Genomic DNA, 7,138 nt, shown 5'->3' with positions numbered 1-7,138 from the left:
ATGCACTCTGACAGTCATACACGTTCTGACATACTCACGCACTGGCAGACAAACACACACACACACACACACAAGTACACACACCGAGGCACACACACAAACACATACATACAAACAAACAAACAGACACACACACAGACACAGGTACACACACACTCACAAGTACACACACACACTCCTCTTAACATCACAGAACCCATATATTTCAGAAAAGTGGAACCATTGTCTACCATTGTCTCAGAAAAAGAGGTCGAACCCAATAAGTAAGTTCGGAGTCCGTATTTAGACAAGAGTAGACACATGCTTTACTGTTCTACATGACTTGTCTGTCATTTTCATGTTACTTGCAATCCGCCCACGGACACGACTTTGCAATAAACGTATTAATAAAGTTTTATCCTTTTTATCGCCACATAAAAGGTACCGACAAACGTTCAATCACTATCAGTGCGTGAGATTTGTTTTTCTCCTGTTTACATGTCAGGCAACTGCCTACACTAGAAAAGTAGTGACGGTAAAACAAAGGCAGTGTGATGGATCAGCGTTAGGTGTAACGATGTAACTGTCAATGCAATTATGTCGTTAAACTGCCTCGTGGTGTTTTATTCGTGATCAACGCTTTGGTAAAGTGGTCCGTTTTGAACGTTTCTGCAGTATAGTCTACTAGTACGGAGGCGATGCCTTCTATCAGGTTTTCGAATTTGCTAATATTGGGAAGAGAAATAATGTCATTTTTACTGTCAAAATGATAATGAATTGTTAACAGTCTTGTTCGTAATTATAGCTTTTGCTAATCAGAAGGGAGGACGACATGTGATTGGCAAACGTTTAACACTTTCTTTCCTTGTTGAAGACAAGCTGAATTGTTTATAAAAGCATGTCTTTTTGAAAACATTATACCTCTTATCAAAACAATTTCTCACAACTTATTCCTTACAGTTTGTTCGCATTCTCTTAGCTACATTGTTAGAAAAAGAAAAAAAAAATGTTTAATTTCTTATCAAACGGAGTCGTACAAATGAAAACACCTCAGGTCGCGTAAAAATGCCTCCTCTCTTGCAATCTCGAAAACGTCTTCATTTCTGTCAACCCTTATTATCTAGCCTTTCTTGTGGAACGTCTTGGTGCACTGAAGAATGAAATTTTGAACAATAAGATGATAAGAAACCAACCAAGTGGGAATAATCAATCTGAGGAGAAGTGATTCTAATGATCGTGAGAAAGCTGGCTGCTTGTGTGGTCATTATATCGGTATGTACGTATATCCGTTCGTCCGTTCAGACCCATGAAGTGCTCAGTGGCACATACATGTACATTATGGAACTGCAACTTTCCTTGCTGTTTCAGTAGCAGGGTATATTTTACATGGAGGGGTTGCTAGCTCTTCCCCTTTAACGTGCTCGAGGCACCTCCTGGAACACGGTACTCCCATTTCACGTCCCTTCCGAAAGACGGGTGCAGCCCCAACCGAGATGCCATGACCCAAGATTGAACCGGGTCTCCCAGTTACCAACTAATTGGAACCAGGAGCTCAACTGTGAGACTGCTACCAGTTGAGCTAAAGGGGCATCTATGTAGTGATATAAAGTTAGACAATTCGCTTGAGGGGAGGGTGGCATCGATGAGTCACAGTGCGAATGACATTTCTTAAGGACCATGTTGATGCAACGGCGTGAGCTGGTAAACATAATGAACAAAAGTATTTACAAGCTTAGAGGTACATGCCATGGTGATAAAACAGAAGGTGATAACGAATACAGCAATATAAGTGATATCTTACTACATCTACATGCCTAATGTATACTAGTATGTAACGTTTACACGTTCAACAATTTCTCGCTTCTGAAGACAGTTGTAAATGAACGGACAGATGGAGCTTAGAACACATAGTTTATCTATTTGCATAAGAAATGAAAGACATGTTAGATATAATACAGAAAATCCTGCCTATAGGGACCATTCAAAAGACTTTTAAAAAGTGGTCACACTAGACGGTGACGATTCTGCCTTGCGACATTTGCTGGGACGTGGGAAAATACTTGACTAGTTGAAGGCAATTGAGTGGAACGAAAATAAGAACTAGATTGAACGAAAAGACGCAGACAGAGAAACAAGAAAGAAACTGTAAGTTGATACTATGATAGAAGAAAAATTCCTTGTAAGAACCGCGAGATCCTTAAAGACAACCATGTAACAGATCAGGGTCTTAAAGAAAACAGATTTGTAAGAGTAATGATTACTTGTGATGGAGTAAACATGGTGTCTTTTAAGCGGAGATAAACTGCACTGATAAGAAGCAAACGGTTTGAAGACGCAGGGAAGGGGATAAACAACTGAAGAAGAACGGGAAAGAGGTTAAGCTAGTTTAAGAATGTAAAGAAGGAAGAAACAAGGTCACATATCAGGGGGGCCCAAAATCGACCTTAGCATTCGTTTTTTCAACACCTACCTACATACCAAATATCATCATAATCCATCCAGAGGTTCTTGAGTTATGCGGACTACAAACGGAAACACAAACACACACACGAAACAGTATCTCCAGATCTCTCCAGTCGGAATGGAGGTAATAAGAGATGGATTTGGGAAAAGTGAGCATCCAATACATATCCAATTTATGACTATCGAAGCCGTGAAACGAAAGGAAACTGTAAAAATACACGTAATGAACATTACGTTGAGACTCTAACAAATTGACAAAGTAGCGCTTAAAAACTACATTCTCCACTTCTACAACAGAGTATAATCTCTACATCTTAGTATCAACTTTCTGCAAACAAGTGCTCTTATTGTTTTTCGATTTCGACCAGCCTACGTGTAAAACTAGAGCAGAAGGGACAGAGGAAAAATGCATGATTAAAAAGTCGGATGGGCACCGCAATCAGATATAAGTCTTATCTTGTCTGAGAGGGTATCGCTTGCAGTGGCCTGTAACGATATAACCGCACATTTAGAAAAAATGACTGTAATTTTGATACAGCTCACAATACCGGCCACGCCCATGCGGTCTACAAACTGCAATAACAAAATGGTTTCTTCACATTCTTCTTTTGGAATTTCTACATCTGAAATTCAAACTATTCAGGTCGCCTTTTGTTCTCGTTGGAGGATAGCCAAAAACACAGTTTGGAAGGTTCCGGTAAGACAAGTGTTTATCATCAACCAAGACAGTTTTTTCCGGTTTAATCCTCGCCCAAGGGACGATCCGAAGATAAGAATCTTTCTAAGATGTAAGAATTGATTAGGAGGCGGAGAAGTCGTTTGTAGTGGAAGACATGAGAACTTTTGTTTTCTCGAGCGATGTTGACATGGAATAACTATTGAGTGTATTAAGCCACTGTGTATTTTTGGAAGTGACGAAAATATGTAAGTAATCACATTTTAAAAAGTGGAGGTTGTGTAGGAAAATGGTGAACTTATGCTACAAATATATAATCTAACTTCACAAAGAAGAGAGTTAACGATGAAAATAAGCACCAAGAGTAAGCACAACTGTTACGGTAGTTGCGAAGGAAACAGATTTTGAGAACTATTGAAATCGGCTTCGCATGCAGAGTAGAGCTAACGTTAGAGGGGCCAAATTAATTCAGACCCTTGAAGTGCCCTGTGACACACAGGCAAGTTTTATTGCTGTTTCAGTAGCAGGGTACTAGTACATTTTTACCGAGAGGGGCTGCTAGCCCTTCGCCTCGAACACGTCCCTTCCGAAAGACACTGATGAAACTCCAACCGAGATGTCCTGCCCAGGATTTGAACCAGGGTCTCCCAGTCACCAATTGATTGGAACCAGGAGCTCAACTGTGAGGCTGCTACCATTTAAACTTCAGGGATATCCCTTTGAAATGCAGTGTGGATCTCCAAATTTCTCTGATATTGGACAATCATTTTCACCAGTAAAGGGGCAGCGATAGAAAGGGTCAGAAGCTTTCAACTTTCGTTCCTTCAGTTACTTGGTGAGAGAAAGACAAGAACACCCAAAGAGTACGCCACATGTTTGGACAGTGTCCTTTTGTCTACACAAAAAAAGGCAATGGGGCGATTAAGCACTTATCTATGATGAATTTAAAGCAGAAACGGAGACAAATTTTCTCGGAATCTTAGGAATTGTGGTAAGGATGGATCGATCTCTTATCTCTCATTCCCTGTAAAAATGCCGTATAGAAGAGGGTGGGGTATGCATATATGTTACAAAAACAATTTTCAGATTCTTGCAAGTTCTTCTGTAGACCGATCAACATAAACAGATCGGTAAAACGGGTCATACATGTACCAGTCACCACCTCTTTGTACGGACCACCTGACCATTGTGGCCTCTTTCTGGTGTTCTCCTAGATTATTGTCCGATTGACCGAAGAACCCCGTGCATAAGGACCACCTGTCAACTTTTGCAACTTTCTTCTAGTTCCTAGAGTGGTCACTACAGCTACCACCAAGTAACAATCAATGCTGTAGAAATGTTTTAAAAAGTACTGAAGAACGCAAAATCAGTTGTTCATGTTCGTCTTTCCTTTATTTTCCTTCGTTTCTTTCTACCGGACAGTGGTGTTGTAGCTGACCCATGCGCAACTGCCAATAATCTCAGACATGAGGCTGGGCAGTATCAAAGAAGAAGAAGAACAACAAAATAAGATAGGCATGTGGTCTTCGTCCTACTGATTCTCTTTTATCACCACCTACAGACACTATCCTCTCCACTCAAGCGTTAAACTATAAGATAATGGAGTCACAATGAGTCAGTCCTCGCTGAATGCAAACCTAAAAGGGTAGAAAAGACAAGGTTGACCCAAGAAAGAACTTTTAATCCTGTTGATCTTTTAATTGACCAAAGATGGACAGATTTGAGCCTAAGACTTTAAGATAACCGATACTACACTTTAGATCGCTATCTTAGTAAGTGGTGCGTCCTCATATATGGGTCTAACCTGGATGCTTTTCCCAATGGATGAAAACAAGTCAATCAGAGATAGCAGACTTCACCCCCTTACCCATACTGCTTCATGGTCTATCCAGTTCCACAGACGAAAACAAGCTACTAGGGGGCCTAAACCTACACCTTACACTTAGGCTTAGAAGCTCCCACGTCGTGTGACGCATGAGGTAGTAGAGAAGTCCGCTGGTCCTGTCTGTAGATACTCCTCTCGGGTTGAGTTCCGGGGTACTAGTGGACATCAGGTCTGTTTGGGACATTTAACCTTTAGTACAGAAGAAGTTTTTCTTTTGACTTTTATTTTGGTGTCTTGGTGGCAGGAGCGCTCGCAACCCTGGGCTGACTCCCCGTGTTTGATGCACCATGCCTTGAGCACAAGTACACCCTTTGATTGTCATTCCGTTTTGGACAGTCCCACCAAATTGTGTCACGAATTTTATGTGACTGAAAAGTATTATCACGTTTTGTGTTCGCTCTAAATAAAAAAGAGTTAGAGAAGTCCAGCACGCTCTGTCTTCAGTCAGTCTCATCACATCCTTCCATCTCCTGTTCACTGTCTGGAGATCTCTGTTAATCGTCAGCTGCCAGCTCATCTTCGGACGACCCCTCCTTCTCCACTTCCTACTTATGTCAAAAGCCATCTGCCACCACAAAAAAGGCCGTATGATGTCGAGGACAAAAGATACAAAATGCGGTACCAAAGTCACACACCAGGGGGCTCCAAAATTGACTTTGACCTTCGCCATGCCAACACCTACTCACATGCCAAATACAATCACAATACCGGCTCTTGAGTTATTTCTAACCACAAATCTGGAAACACAAACACAGAAAGACTCAATACAAAAGTTACGCAATTAGACAAGATTTGGAAATGCTCATCGGTGACTATGATGACAGTGCGAGCCTTGTGGTGTTTTTGATAAATTGTAGTCCATGGTTTGAATCCCACCCTACCCGTAGGTGTTCTAAATCCACGTCTTTGTCGTAAGCCAACCACTCCTTACGGAAAGCTGAGGCTTAGTGCTCATAAATTAAAGAACCCACCTCCTTTTCAACGGACGTGTCCCTTCCGCACTAAACATCTGGGTCCAAAACTATCAAACGCACCTTAGTCTAAACATTCTGCGATTCGTTACCTCAACTGGTCTTCTTCTAATAGACATATATAGCTACGGTGAGCTAAGGAAGCTCGCAATGAGCCGGACAAAGTGGAGAGGGTTGAAGAAAGACTGTTTGCAGCTGCAGGGTGTCCATACCACTGCAGCAGCAGAACACAGTGGACTAATATAGCTCGCAGAACAGTCAAACATGTTGTGATAGTTCTACAAATGAAACCGCAGAGGAGAAAACATACGAAATTTTGGGTAAGCCCAATTGTTGTGTTGGCAAATTACAGTTAAACTTTGATCCAGAATGACTTTTACCAACACAGATGAACTTTCAAGTGAACGTCCGAGTATTTTGTGTTTGATCAAACACAGTGGAGCGTAATTTACGGGATTGTCTATGAGATTATGTGGGCTGCTATTTATGAAGAGACACTCCTCATGATTTAATTATAAAGGATTAAGGTGACATAAAGATAATTCTGCGGATTTAGAGACCACACCTGGACGTTAACAGTCGAGGAGACACGGAAGCCTCTCTGGCCCGACTACACACAGGTTTTCAGAGTCGACTCGGGGTACTCTCCAAGCAGAGGAGGGGTTCCGGCAGGGTTTTTTACGCGATTTTAGGCGTTTTTGTCGAGCTTTCTACTTTCATTTTTTTTGGGTCTCAATAAACCCTAGAGAAAAAAATGAAAAAGTAGAAAGCTCGACAAAAACGCCTAAAAACACGTAAAAACCCTGCCAGAACCCATCCTCTGCTTGGAGAGTCGACTCGGGGCTGTGTCTGAGGATCTTTGGGCTTCCCAAGTGGAGTTTTCCTGCAAGGAATCGTTACTGGAGTGGCCCAGGGTTCTCCTTGAATAGTCCCGAGTCGACTCCGAGTCGACTCAAAACGCATATGTAAATCAGGCCTCTGTTGTATTCTGGTAACTTTCAAACAGATGTATCGGTTGGGCTTCTTTTGTGCCCTTCTCTTAGTAGCAAATAGTAGACAAAGTGTCACATATAGGGAAACACACACACATGAACACACACACAGACTCACACACACACACACATACAATAACACACAAAACCCATCACACACACACGCACAGAA

Source organism: Branchiostoma lanceolatum, chromosome 13, assembly GCF_035083965.1.
Source record: "Branchiostoma lanceolatum isolate klBraLanc5 chromosome 13, klBraLanc5.hap2, whole genome shotgun sequence".
NCBI lineage: Eukaryota > Metazoa > Chordata > Leptocardii > Amphioxiformes > Branchiostomatidae > Branchiostoma > Branchiostoma lanceolatum.
The sequence above is the reverse complement of the archived record's forward strand: the minus strand, read 5'-3'. Positions refer to the sequence as shown.